At 49.6% G+C, this 13,743-nt stretch overlaps 1 protein-coding gene and 1 long non-coding RNA gene across 13 annotated transcripts in view; one reads left to right on the top strand and one right to left on the bottom strand.

The window, feature by feature from the left end:
• The window catches only part of PTPRA (protein tyrosine phosphatase receptor type A), a 78,272-nt gene that overhangs the window by 20,762 nt on the left and 43,767 nt on the right, over positions 1–13,743 (bottom strand). Inside the window, exon 1 of one of the 8 annotated variants that reach the window (XM_085545888.1) lies at positions 3,055–3,169. The exons of 6 other annotated variants lie outside the window; for them this stretch is intronic. The gene's annotated coding sequence lies outside the window, so the exon portion shown is untranslated. Of the gene's footprint in view, positions 1–1,395; positions 1,437–3,054; positions 3,170–13,743 lie in introns of those variants that run through there. One more of the 8 variants, XM_085545889.1, reaches the window with a different exon arrangement.
• Positions 309–9,534, top strand: LOC116653362 (uncharacterized). Of its 5 annotated transcripts, none has more exons than XR_014945563.1 (3): positions 351–1,126; positions 1,944–2,479; positions 2,707–6,136. It is a non-coding gene; the product is annotated as an uncharacterized LOC116653362 (long non-coding RNA). The 5 variants fall into 5 exon arrangements; XR_014945562.1 differs by lacking the exon at positions 351–1,126 and adding an exon at positions 9,520–9,534 and having other exon boundaries at positions 1,560–2,479; positions 2,707–9,440; XR_004307006.2 differs by lacking the exon at positions 351–1,126 and adding an exon at positions 6,164–6,178 and having other exon boundaries at positions 1,560–2,479; positions 2,707–6,062.

Genomic DNA, 13,743 nt, shown 5'->3' with positions numbered 1-13,743 from the left:
AGCTGCAGCGGCTCGTTACAAGGGACTGATGCTTTCATCACCCTCCAATGGAAACCCATAGAAATTGGGCAGTGCAGAAATGGATGAATTAAAGCTTAGGGCAGCTTTAATCTGCCCCAGGATGCAGCTCATCCTATGCCCGCACTGCACCAACACAGGGAGGAGGGGTTCTTGTTTAGCTTGGATAAGAGAAGGGTCTGATAGAGACCTCACTGTGGCCTTCAATACTTGAAGGGAGCATATAAACAGGAGGAGGAACAGCTGTTTACAAGGGTGGACAGTGATGGGACAAGGGGGGATGGTTTTAAATGAGACAGGGGAGGTTTAGGCTGGGTATTAGGAGGAAGTTTTACACCCAGAGGGTGGTGATGCCCCATCCCTGGAGGTAATGCAGGACAGGGCTCTGAGCGCTGATGGAGCTGTGGGTATCCCTGTTCATTGCAGGGGAGTGTGACCAGGTGGCCTTTAAAGGTCCCTTCCAACTCAAACCATTCTCCGATTCGATGATTCTAACAGTTTTTATGGCTTTATGACAAGGCTGCGAATATGAAAAGCAAAAGGAGCCCAGGCAGCCCCCAGGGCATCACCAGCTCATCAAACAAAACCCCTGGAGCTGCTGCTGTTCCCAGCCATCAGCTGCTTTATCACTGCAGAAACAGATCTGGAGGAGAGAGCAAGTGCAAAATCCCCCAGCATGGCCAGCTCTGTCCCAGCTCCTGCTCTCTGCATCCTCCCAATCCCCCAGGGCAGCCCAAATAAATGCCAGCGGTTCACCGTGCCCAGTTCCTAACATTAAAAAAAAAGGGCCTCCTGAGCCCTACCCCAACACTGGAGCAACTTGAGCCTCCCTTCCCCCCTCGGCTCCCTCCCTGCTGATTCGGAAACAGGGAGGAAATACTTGTAATGTTATCAACATAAACACAGCTCTTGGCCGGCTGCGGCATCCTGTGAGCGCTGCAGAAAAACACCCTGACGTCATGTCTCGGGCTCTGCCAAGGAGAAGGAGCTGGGTTTGCTGGGAATGGGGAACTATCGGCAAGCAGAAGGGTTGGCTGGAGGTGCTCCCAAAAAGGCAGGAGGGGTTTGTGCCCTGGGAGGTGCTGCCCCGCATGAGGATCGGAGGAAGGTTGGGTTTGGGCTGTAGGATTGTATTATTATCCTTATTTTTAAGGAGATCTCGTCTGGGTGATCAGGATTGGGAAGGAGGGGGGGTGCGGGGGAAAGGCAGCAGGAGCTTTGTAATGTAACAAGTGGTGGTGGTTTGTGCTGAGCTCGGCGAAGCAGCTCCCAGAAGGGTTAGACAAGAGCAAGTGCAAAAGGAAAAGGGGGAGGAAATGTCCTTTATTTCAGTGGCAGAGAGCCACGAGCACAGCTCAGCTGTGCTAGAAGACAAACCTGCCGCTCCCTCGCTCCCTGTCCCCTCCTGCTGCTCCTTTACATCGCTGGAGCACCGTGTTGCTGTGCTGTCTGGCCTCTCCCTCCATCCCCACGCGGTATCTGCCACCTCACCCCGTTCCTTTTGCAAAGCAGAGAAAGCTGACAAAGGGGGAGGAGAGCTCTGGGTTGGCCCGCTGGGATCAGGCTGGTCCGACTGCAGAGCGCTTTCGCAGCACCGATTCCCGTCACCCCCAACTTCTGGCTTTGCAGCAGGCTGCGTTACAGCGGAGTTGGCCATCGTGGAACAGGAGCTGCTGCTCGTGGGGAGGAAAAGCGTTCTGCTGCACTACCACGGGGTGACTAATCCCCTGCATGTGTCTCCAGAGCTGGAGTGAAGGCTTTGATGTGTCACTGAGCATTATTCCCCCACCCCACCCTCTGCTTTTCCACTCTTGAACAGAAAAGATGAATCACGGCAACCATTCACCCTTTCATAAAATGCACTCCTTTCCTTCTTTATTTATTTCTTTCTTCCTTTCTTCCCCCCACCCCCCTTAAATTAGCAGCCTGCTTCCCCCGGAGCAGCGGTACCAGCACTGGAAGGATGAGCTCAGGGCTTTGCTTTCTGCATCACCGAGCACCTGCCCAACCTTCCACACAAGTCCATGTCCCAAATTCCCTCTCTCACTACAACAGGGTGCTCTTTCAAAGCAAGACACAACGATCTCAATGAATAAGCATAGAAGGGGTAATTAGGGACCCCAATCCCACCTGGCTTTTTGGGGTGCAGAAAGCCTTTGTGCCATCAGAGTGATGCTAAAAGGCCCACCCTGCTGCTACAAAGTGTGAATCTCCAAGTTTCAGCCTCACCTCCTGCTGCACAAATGGGTTTTTTAGCTCCCCAGATGAATGGCTTGCAGTGAGCGGGACCAACGCTGAGTGCAGCACTTGAGGTGCAGCCTCAAGGATGTCAGTACAGCGGGATGATCCCCTCCTGCTCCTGCTGCCTGCATCACCGCTGGGACAAGACAGGATGTGGTTGGCCTTCTTGGCCACAAGAAGAGGAAGCAGCAGGACAGGGGAGCCTTAAGGCTGAGAAAAGGTAAAACATGGAGAAAAGTGGGAAACATGGGTGAGTGGGATGGAAGAGAAGCCGTCAGGGATGGAGGTGGAGGGCTGGAAAGCAGAGAGCGCATCCTTAAAGGCAGGAGTGTGGCTGCGTGATCCCAGCTTGATTCTCCAAAAACTGGCATAAAGAACTCAAATTATACTGGGCTACGTTTATTGTTTTAAAGATCACGTTTTAAGGTTTCCCCTTCTTTGTTCCAGGCATCATTTGTAATAGAGAGAAAGCAAGCATCTGTGCATTTCATCTCACTGCTAATTGCCGAACCGGACCGATTGCTTTTGGTTTAGGAGCCAGGATGAAGCACAGCCATTACGATGCATTTTGGAGAGCGAGCGCACGGTACAAGAAAACACCCAACTAAAACAAAAGAAGGTGAGCACTGCGCGGATCTGAGCTACGCTGCAAGCTGATGGGGCAGCCGCAATCAGATCATCCTCCTTCACACAACGGTGTTGGAGGGGATGGTTCCCATGAGAGCTTTAAGATCTCCTTGGGGAGGCCGAGCTGCCAGGTTGGCACCGCTCAGCGTCGCGGCGCTTTGTGCTTACCCTGAGCGCGGCCGGGACGACGGCGCGGAGCTGGAGAGGGGAGCAGCCCCTGCCAAAGCCAAATCCCGATTTACCTGCCGTGGTTCTGCACCGCTGAGCGGTTCAGCCCTTGTTGCCACAGTAACACTTGTGGTGTAGCCGAGATCACTGATTATGAAACTTGAAAAATCAGAGGCTGCTAATTAGGGTGTACTCCAGTGCTCAAATGGCTCCCTGTGAGCGATGTGACAATGGCGAGCACGGGGAAGATGAACGCCACAAAGCAACATGTTGCTCAGCACTGAGGTGCTGCCTGCCCAGCAAGCAGCTTTTGGGGCAGTTTTAAAGAATTCAGCTTGTTTTCCTCCTGGTTAAATGCAAGACTCAGCAGAGCAGACCTTACCCTTTACATACATTTGCATTGCGTTGCATATATTATGCCCCTTATTTGCAAGAAGGACAGACACAGAGATAGCCCGAGCGCAGTGCAGGGATGCACTCCCAGCCCCACAGCCTCTCACATTAGGAAGTTTGCAAACGAGGAGAACTGGAGCTGAAAACATCTCCCTCCTTTGCTGCTGTACGGGCCTGCCAAAAGCTCTGGAAGCACATCTTGTGCTGAAGGCTCCAAGAATCAGAGCTGAGAATCTGCAGTGTTGCTGGATGCAAGCATTTCCAGCTCAACCTACAAGTAGGTTAGCAGAGCACACAGCAAGTGCAAGGAGAACAGCTCGGCAGAGTTTGGAGTGCCGTGGTTCAGTAGCATGCTGGAGGTTGGGCTTGATGTTCTTAGCAGTCTTTCCAACCTTAATGAATCTGGAGGTGTCGTTTCTAACCCTCCAACAGGCTTGTTTACAGGAATTAAGCTTTTAATGCTGTGTGATCGTGTCTGCAGTGCACTGTAAGCTGTTCCGATGTGACCACAGAGAGAACATCTGCTTTTGTGAACAATTAGCCAAATTACCATCAATTAGGGGGAGTGCAGGTAAGAGCAGCGCAAGCAAATGTGCAGAAGGCTGCACTAGGAGGCCGCCCTAGGAGGAGGGATGTCCCGACGCTCCCTCTGACATGTTCCTCCTGGAAGCAAAGCTTTTCTCCTGTCCTTTGGAAGTGATTTCAACTCATTTCCAACTCCTGGATAAGCACATCTGCACGCAGAGCAATTTGAGGAGAGCCTTACGGTCACAGCCCGGAATAATCTGTGTGCAGACAACACTTGAGAAAGCCCAAATCCACCAAATTATACAACTAGAACCATCACAGAGGAAGAATCTGCAGCATGGAGCCAACAAGCATGGAAGGAGTGGGATGGGACGAAGGGAACAGAGCGGTTGCTCCAGAATGCCCAGCAATGCCTGCACTACCGGGGTACTGGGGCCAGCAGGCTTACACAGCAGCTCTTGCAAAAACACTGTCTGAAAAAGGTTTGGAAAATGGTTCATTAGAAAAAAATAATGATATAGAAGCTACAGCTATAAAAACAGATCCGTCTCCCAAATATTTCCTCTCCTCGGCCCACGCTCCTGAACAACGACCAAACTCCTGTTTTGCCTCCGGTGGCTCTATTTCCACGCGGGTGTTTTTCTTTCCACGTGTCCTTGTCCAGAAGGAAGCGATGCTGAAGGGTTCAGAGCCCCACCGCAGTGCTGGGCACATCACTCCCAACATGATCATGCTCTGAAACAAAAAGACAGCCGAGAAAGGCTGTTACTTTGGGATAAGTGGGGCTGATCTGAAGAGGCCGCTGCTCAGACAAAAGCCTTGGCGCATTTCCATGGTTACTGCCACGCATCCCCTGGAGCGGAGGATGTCCTTCTCCCGTCGCAGAAGACACTAACAGCCAGCAGCCATACACAGCATTTTGCAGGGCGAAGGGCAGAGAAACCATCAGCTCGTGGAAGGGGAAGATGTAGGTTTCTTTTTTGTACTTTTCATATCTTTCGGCACAACCACTGGGCGCGATGGCTCTGCCATCAGACAAAGCATCGTCAGCCCTTGGAGGGCAATGTCCCCCAGGGGGTAGTGTGGGGTCCAGTCTTGTTCAACATCTTTATCAACGACCTCAATGAAGGGACAGAGTCAACCCAAGTTTGCTGGAAGGACTGGCAGACTGAAATGTTTCCTGAGGTTGTTTCCACTTTGACAGCCTGGGCGCGTTGTGTGCTCAGTTCTGTGCAACACCTCCACAGCGTTCCCTTTACTTTTTCATGGGCAAAATGTTCCCTGTGTTGCAGGAGCATCGTGAAAGCAATGTCATCTCCAACCTGTTTCGCCAGGAAATCCCCAGCCCAAACCACAACCGATTGCCTTTTGTCATCAAAGACACAAGAAACCGCAGAGCGTGGTGTGGTTTCTGCATCCTCAGTGGGGACAGTTGCACCTGCGGGGCCAGTAGAGAAACCCCCTTCACTGGTGCAAGAGGAACCGTGTCGTGGTGTAACTACAGAAGGGACCCACAAGGATCACTGGTCCGACCCCTGGCTCCACACAGCACCACCCCAAACCCAAAGGAAGGAAATGGATCACCAGAGCAATGGGAAGGCTCCTTGAGGACACCCAAGGGAGGCCACCAGGATGGACCCATCTTCCTTCCCTCTAGATGGAGCTGCAGGAGAAGCCTGAGGTCCCTTCCCAACACAAAGGATAGTGGTTGAGCCTGCAACCCAATGTGTTTTGGAAAAAACCCGGGGTGAAAGCCAGCACATTGTCAGACTCCTTCCTGCAGCACCGCCCATCGCATCACACTCAAGACAAAACATCTTCCTCTCCTTCACTGGGACACTTCTCAGCCCAACACGGAGCCAAGGTGCCAGGTGTAGGGGCTGCTGTTGATACTGATGGGGTGTCCGAAAGAAATGATTTCTTTGAGATTTTCAGAGGTTTAATTTGCACCAGGATTGGAGATATTTCATTCCACCACTGATACGCGGCATCTCGGGCCATTCTGTGTGCAATAGCACCGGCAGAGAGTTTCAAGGTTCCTTGATGACAGCAGCCTGGACGCATATGAAAGAAAGAGCAGAGTGAAGGTAATGCTGGAACTCAGCTTTTATGGCCCATTCCCTTTTGCCAATAAACACCATCTTCCTGACCAGGCATTAAATATGACCTCGTGTCACTTCTATTTTAGTGATATTCCCACAAGCACGAAGAGTCTACAGGAGGGCTCAAATGCTCTGTATTATCGAGCAGTGAGAACAAACCTGCAGGACCCAACTCTTGTATAAAAGCACTCCCCCTGCAAACACACGATTCCAGCTGGACCGTCACAATGCTGCTAAATTTAACTCATTGAGACCTATCTGTGATGACAGAGAACTCCACCCACCCTATTTCTATTTCTATACAATGGCTGCGGACAGCACCAGAGACATCCCCGTCTTTGAAAGTGCCCGCTGTCTCAGCCTTTTGAAAAGGCTTTGCAAAGCAGTGCTCCCACACAAACACCCCTTCCCACCACCCCCTTGCTAGCAGCATAATACACAGAAGGCTCCTCAGTCTTGCCATTAAATAAGAGATTCCCCTAGCCAGGCGTGAATGGTACAGGAGCTCCCACAGAACAGAGCCGGCTCTCTGTGGCTGCTTGTTGCTGTGAGAACACAAGACAAACCCTGTTGATGAAGCCCAGTGTTGTATTTGTCTGCTCGGTGGCAAAATCAAACAAATTTATCTCATTTTGCCCTTGTGAAATGCAGCCCAACAACAACCGGGGGTAAACCTGCCTCCAATCTCCCTCCTAATCTGAACCAAACTGAGGAGTTTTGGTATCCTGGATGGGGATGGACTCATTGACAGAGGGTGCAATGATAGGAAAAGGGGTAATGGTGTTTAACTAAGAGAGGGGTGATTTACAGTAGATGTAAGGGGGAAATTCTTTACTCAGAGGGCAATGATGCCCCATCCCTGGAGGTGCTCAGGGCTGGGTTGGATGGGGCCCTGGGCAGCCTGATCCAGCTGGAAGGTGTCCCTGCCCTTGGCATGGGCTGGAACCGTGTGGGCTTCAAGGTCCCTCCCAACCCAATCCACTGATGATCCTATAATTCTAAAGTCCAGACTGTTTATCCCAATGCTTGGTTTGTCCCAGCCAAGCTTTACTGCACCCCAAACCTCCCTGTGCCCATATGGAGTGGGACAGGATGGCCTTTAAGGGTTCCTTCCAACTCAAATGATTCTATATCTTGCTGAGCATGTGCTACAGCAGAGGCAGACTTGCAGGCTCTGGAATAGGTGGTGCCACCTTCCCTCCCTCTCAAGTATCACATGAGCTGAACAAGAAAATAATCCAGATCCAAAATGCCCAAAGGCTGCATTGCTGCAGGCAAAGCCCCATATCAGCCACCGCACTGCAGGACCTGCCAGTGTGCAGCATGAATGCTCCAAAATCAGCCCACAAGGTGAAGTGAGAGCAGGCTGATGGAAAACCAGAGCAGCCATACACTGAGTGGACTGGCAGCAAGGACACTGGGCACAGCTCAGTCCCTACAGCACACTTTGCCCTATGTGTGATGTTGTGCTGCAGGAAGGGAGCAGCACTTGCAGTCTCCACGTGATGCTCTCAGAAGCATTTCAGGTGTTGAAAGCTCCAACACAAGCCGGAGGAACCAGTTATAAATGGCAGATGCAGAGATGTTTATTCAGAGTCAAGCAACGAACATCAGCAGCACCCCTGACTTGTGATCCTTGTTGGCGTGGGCTGGGATTAAAATTAAGGAGTTAAAGAATGTTTTTCTTTCACTCCATCACCCCTCTTCTCCTCCCTCTGTGGGCAAAGGGGTTCTAAAGATTGCAAGGGAAAAAGAATCGTAGACTCATTAAGGTTGGGAAAGACCTCCAAGGTCATCATGAATGTAGAAACAAGGGAAATGGGAGAGCAGAAATGTGTCATGCAAACAACAGGGAGTGCTGGGTACTTTGGCGTCAGCTCATAGAAGCAGCTTGGAAGAGGAGAGCAAAACACATATGCTTTGATGAGAGCATCCAAACACTGCTTTGGCAGATACTGCTTCTGTAATTGAAGATGTTGCAGTTCTGCGACAGGGAGCAAAGCTTGAGCCCTGTAATAGAAGAGGAATAACTTTACATAACGTAGCCCGGGAGGACTGTGTCCGACCAGCCAACATTTCTGCATGTGATTTACTGCCATGGATGAGAGGGCTTCACACATTGCTCCTGCAGCAGGTCCGGCTCCTGGGCACTAGGCTGAAACCAGCTGGGCCAACTGCAGCCTTCCTCCCACATTCCCCCGTGACCTTCTCACCAGCCCTTCCCCAAAGCTACGTGAAGGAAGCTGAGAAAAGCAGCAGGGCTACAGCAAGTAATGCGTCTTCCCAGGGAATGAGATGCTAAAATAGAGATGGAAGAAGATGCTGGAATCTCATGATGAACACAGATGTTTCCACTGCTGATCTGACAGGGTACTTTAAAGGAGACCCCACTGCAGGAGACACAGGAGCCCTCCTGCTCTGATCCTGGCCCTATCAGCCTGCACACGCTCCATGGCATCCCTTCCTACACCCTCCCAACCCTCTGCCAGCTCTCAGCTGCAGCAGATTTTCCCCCTGCTGTCACTTGTCCTCATTCTTGCCCTGAAGATTAAATACTTCTGTGGTGGCAGCCAGGTCTAACACATCTCAGACTATTGGTAGAGAGCTGACGTGCATTTCAAGTCCAATCCCCCACCAAAGGGGCTCCAAACATCCCAGCATCAGGGTAAGTTCACGTCTCACCACCTCTGTTCTGTCTCCTCACTCAGTTTCTCAACTTAGATCTCAATGTGGGGCTGCACAGCTCAGGGCCAGCCCTGCCTGGAGCAGACCATGGCTCTACACTCCAGCAGCTGACAGCATCTTCACATGGGGCACTTTTTGCTTTTCTCTCACCTCTAAAGGCCTGAAATGTCACGAGAGCCATCAGTGCAACACATCAAAGCTGGGATATTCCCAGCTTGGCAGCTAGGAGCTGAGCTGCACACACACAGGAGCACATGGGGCTATTTAACTGCACAAGCCCTGCAGTACCCAAGGGCTTGGTGAGGAAATCTGGCACCACTTGCTCACAGCTGCTGGCAAGAAGTGGGTCCCTGGAGCAAAGTATTCCCCACCTCTGGCTGAGGAACTGGTTGCTTGCCCTGACAGCTGGAATGCAGGTGACAAGCTGGGTAGACAAGGACATCAAGGTGTCCTGAATCCCAGTCTTTGATATACCCTGTAACATAGCTTGTACCTCACCGTGTGCGAGCTGCTGCCTCAGGGAGCCAGCTACTGTTTGGAGCACGCATGAATAATGGAACTGCTGTTTTTAATCCTTGCTATGCAGCCACCTTCCTTCTGCCAGACCATGGGAGTTGGCCGTCCTGCCTCCTTCCACCCATTTCAAAGCGCAGGGATCAAAGGAAGCTCCATTTACAGGTAAGGGGCTGAGCAGGTCGAGGGGTCAGCTCCAAATTCCCTCTTGGCTCAAGCACAATTTCCAAATGCTTTGTGCCAGACAGAGCCTCCAGCCACGTAACCTGAGCATCACTGCAAAAGAGTCAGAAGAGTAGAGGAAGGAGGGGAAAAAAAAAAAGAGGTACATCTGGATTAATGAAAGCACTGAGCGACAAAACAAAAGGATGAGTTCCTCCTCTTTCTTCTAACTCATGTGACCGTGCTGGGTCATCCTCAAACAGCCCTTCATGTTTTACTGGAAAAAGGAAAACTGGATTTCAGTTCTTAGCCTGGAAGTCCTTTAGCTGCATGAGATGAAAGCAGCCACGCTCAGGAAGTGAAGCAACCGCAACCAGGAGCTAAATCCCTGCTGATCCAGGCCCCAGAGATCCTGCAGAACAGTCTAACAGAAGTGGCCTTTTTCCTCCTCTTTTTCCTTAGCAAAATGAAAAGCATTCTGGCATTTAGCTCTCCCGTACCCACCAGCAGCATCTGTAGTTTGGATGGAAGATCCTAAGGTATCCAATGCAACTTCTTACCCTCCACGCCTGTCGATCTCCCCTGTGGTTTCTGAAGCAAAATCCATGCTGAGGCAGACAGAAGTGCCTTATTCTTTTACTTTTAATTGATCTTCTGTAGCGTTCTGATCCTCAGGACTCTTTGGCAGCTCGGGGAGGTCAGGTTTCCCTGCAGTGTTCCCTCTGTTCAAAGCCTGTTGTCCAGCTCGGGCCACATCACTCCAGCTGTTTTCAAGGAGGGCTCCTCATGTAACCACGATGGCCCTGAGTCAGGTAAAGGCAGGACCCAGGCTATATTTACCTTGGCACCTGACTGCCAATGTTCAGCTTTCTGGAGTCCTCCTATTTCCTCCCCAAGTAACGAGCATCCGGATGGTGGAGAGGGAAGGAATGAGGAACTCAGGTCTTTTGCCACTTGTACCCAAACCCAACAATGGCCAACAGTGGCAGTTTGTCAAGGTACAGAAACTGAGACAACTGAGATCCTTCTCTGCAGATGCTGGGGTCAGAGGGATTAAGCTACTTCCAAAGTTGAGATCCAAGGTCACCCAGAAGCACTCAAGATGGTAAACAGCCCCATGATGGTGTCATAATCTGTGCCAAACGAGCCCACTGCACTGGATTCATGCTCAGAGAGCTGAAAAACACCTGCTGTACATTATTTCACAATAAATTCCTCTTGGGGGAAAGGAGAAACCACTCCTTGCTACTGCTGAAGAACACACCAACGCCGAGCTCCGCAAGCCCTGCCCTCCCAGCGCAGCATGGAAGGTGTCCAACTGACCCAGTTCTCAAAAACTGGGTACGTAAGGACAAGACCTTATTATTTCCATTGAGAAAACATAATTCATGCGAGCCAAGGTACGTTTTCGGCGTGTACAACTTACTGTCCTCTCCCGACCTATCTGGGGAAGTGCTGCGGGGGAGGACGGCGTTATCCGCCGTGTAGAAGCCTAAAATGACACTGCCCTACAAAGAGCTGGGATAAATTGACCCCTCTAAGCAAACCGGTTGCCAAGCTTTTATCTTCTTTTCATTGTTAGTTGACGCTGAAGCGGAATAATTGAACGATACAGGGCTATGCAAGGCACTACTGGAAAGCCCTGCCTTGGCAACTCCATTGTATCTGTAATGCCCACGTTGACTATTATATATAACTACTGACTTGGAAAGCTGCTCCTGGATTCACGCTCATTCAACGTAGGTGTGCTTCTGTCCAACTATCACACGGGTGCATTAAGGCAATCAGTGGTGAATTTCTGATTGGGAAAACAAAGGGATTTCAAAAGGCTGGGGATGACTCTGGGTTTTCTTGCCCTTCATCCAGTCTAGACTTACAAGTCCCAGGACACAGAAGACTTCCGTTTCTACGCCGAGGTTCTGCCGCAGCATTAAAAAAGCTCAATAAAGGGAACAATAAAGCATCGAGAAGTGCCTAAAATTAGCAGTTTCCAAAACAATCTCAGCTTATAAAACCTCAAGTACAATAAAAGCAAAGAGCAAATGGGGCAATTATTTAAGAGTTGCAGGATAAAAGGAAACCTTGTTCGAAACTGTTATCGGGAAACCTATCTGTATTGTGTTTCAGTTTTGATACTGACTGAAATAACTCTCATGAAATCACCATTGTGCTGCTAAGAATTAGCTAAATTGAAGCAACATCCCATAATCGCCCTGCTTTGCCCCAGCAATAAATGCAAGAGCAGCCCACAATTGCTCCATTATTTTCTGCCAAGTTGTAAACTCCCATGCATTTGGCAATGGTTTTCCCTTCACACACACCTTGCCTCCTCACACAGGGGAGGAGAAAAGGGATGAGATTATTTCCATGCGATCTTCAGCTATATTCACACTCACATTTTAAATCTCATGTAGCAAGAAAGCTGTAACCCCTGGGACTTGCAAGGGAATGGGTAACTTAGGAGGAAAACACCATAGCAGCATTTCTAATGATATTATATTTAATATGGAGTGATATTTACTGGGCTGCCCAGGAGGTGCTCCAGAACCATGGAGATGTGGCACCAAGGGACGTGGTTATGGGCATGGTGGATGGGCTGGAGTTGGCCTTGGGGATCTTAGAGGTCTTTTCCAACCTTAATGATCCTATGATTCATACAACAGTGGGACCAGAAAAATACCCCTCCTGTTGCCATGGAGGATTAAAGTGTCTTTTAAAACAATATTTAGGATTCATTACTGAGAAGAGGCGTGCAGAAACTGGCAGGGGACTGGAGATTATGCGGCATCCAGTTTCTGCCATCCCTCACAAGTGGCAGAACTCAGAAGGAATTAAAGCTGTCAGGGGGCTAAAATTGCTGTGAAGGACCTTTTCTACTGAAAAACCATTGCCTTTCCCAAGCACAAACCCATTGGGGTATGGGGATGAACGTGCTCTGTGCTGCTTGTAAGTGTGGACCCACAGGAAACCTCTGGAGTCTTGGTTAGGAAAGGACATCCGAGATAGAAATGCCCACTGTCTGGTTTAATTTCTCACCCTTGAGACAAGGGAATATGAGCCCTATAACAGAGGATCAACTGAAGATGGATATTATAGCTCATATGGCCTCAAAAATAGACATGCAAGCACTGGGGTAATATACTGTATACCCAAACTGATGTTTGAAGGACAAATATAACTATAAACTCAGCAGCTGCAGTGCTGCTGATACTCTTCAGAGATGTAATGAATAATCTTATTTTTTTTCCACTGAGGTTAAATAACAGGTTTCCCTGTACAGGTTCTCCATACGAGCCCTATGGGATTAGGTCGAATGCCCAAACCCAGCATCCTATTGCTGAAGCACACCACAGACCTCAGCTCCCCATGTGGCTGCTTTATCCAGCACGGCAACCCTCATCTTCCCTGCCCCAAGCACCAAACCAAACTTCAATCCATCTCCTTCCTAAATGCTCTCCTACCTTAGGACAAATAGGAAAAACTATTCAAACCTCAGTGGAAGAGCACTCAGTTGCTAAGCTCCAGAGCTGCCACCCTACTGACATGATCCAGTTTTGGGAGATGCTTCAACTGCTGTTTCAGAAGAGCAATTGTTTGCTATGGTGGTTACACCCTTCTACATCTAGAAAGAGCCAGAGCAAAGGCTAACAAATCTTTTCCAATTTAAAATACTATGGAGTAACAGAATCGCAGCCCAGAAACACATTAACCCTGTGACAAATGGCTGCGACCTGTGCTAGTTTTTAATCCAATCCCTAATACCAGCAGCAACAGCCCACCTCCCTCCCAGACCTCTCAGAGGAAGGAAATGAAATCCAGATGACCTGGACAGGGAACGGATCGATTAGATCATCTCATCCTACCCACCATTCAGCACAGCGCTGTTCCCTACCAGCAGCTCCCCAAATACTCCATCCTGATTCACTCAGAGGAGTCCAAAGCAATGGAGTTTCCACCTCTTCTCTTGGGATGTTATTTCTCCCTTCAGACTAAAACACCTCGAGGCCAGGAGGCCTTTCCTATCACACTTTCCCCTTGAAAATATCTTCATTTCAATTGGCAGCCCCCATCTCTCCCCCGCATATGAGCATTTATGAACTACGCTAATTAAACAGATTAATACTAAAAAGGAATTTACAATTTAGGAATAAATTAGTGTGTTTTCCTTTTATCCTCTTAAAAAAAAAAACAACCACAACCCAAGATGTCAAAGGAAGCCTGAGTCTCTCTGACATCTTCCGTTTTTAAATTGGTCCCACTGCTCATAATTACACCTTCCCTCTAAACATTCAAGTTAATTTCTTTT

Source organism: Coturnix japonica, chromosome 4, assembly GCF_054131305.1.
Source record: "Coturnix japonica strain WE chromosome 4, WE-NBRP24, whole genome shotgun sequence".
In the NCBI taxonomy this organism is placed as follows: Eukaryota; Metazoa; Chordata; class Aves; order Galliformes; family Phasianidae; genus Coturnix; species Coturnix japonica.
Note: the sequence above shows the minus strand (reverse complement) of the source record. Positions and strands in the feature narration are given on the sequence as shown.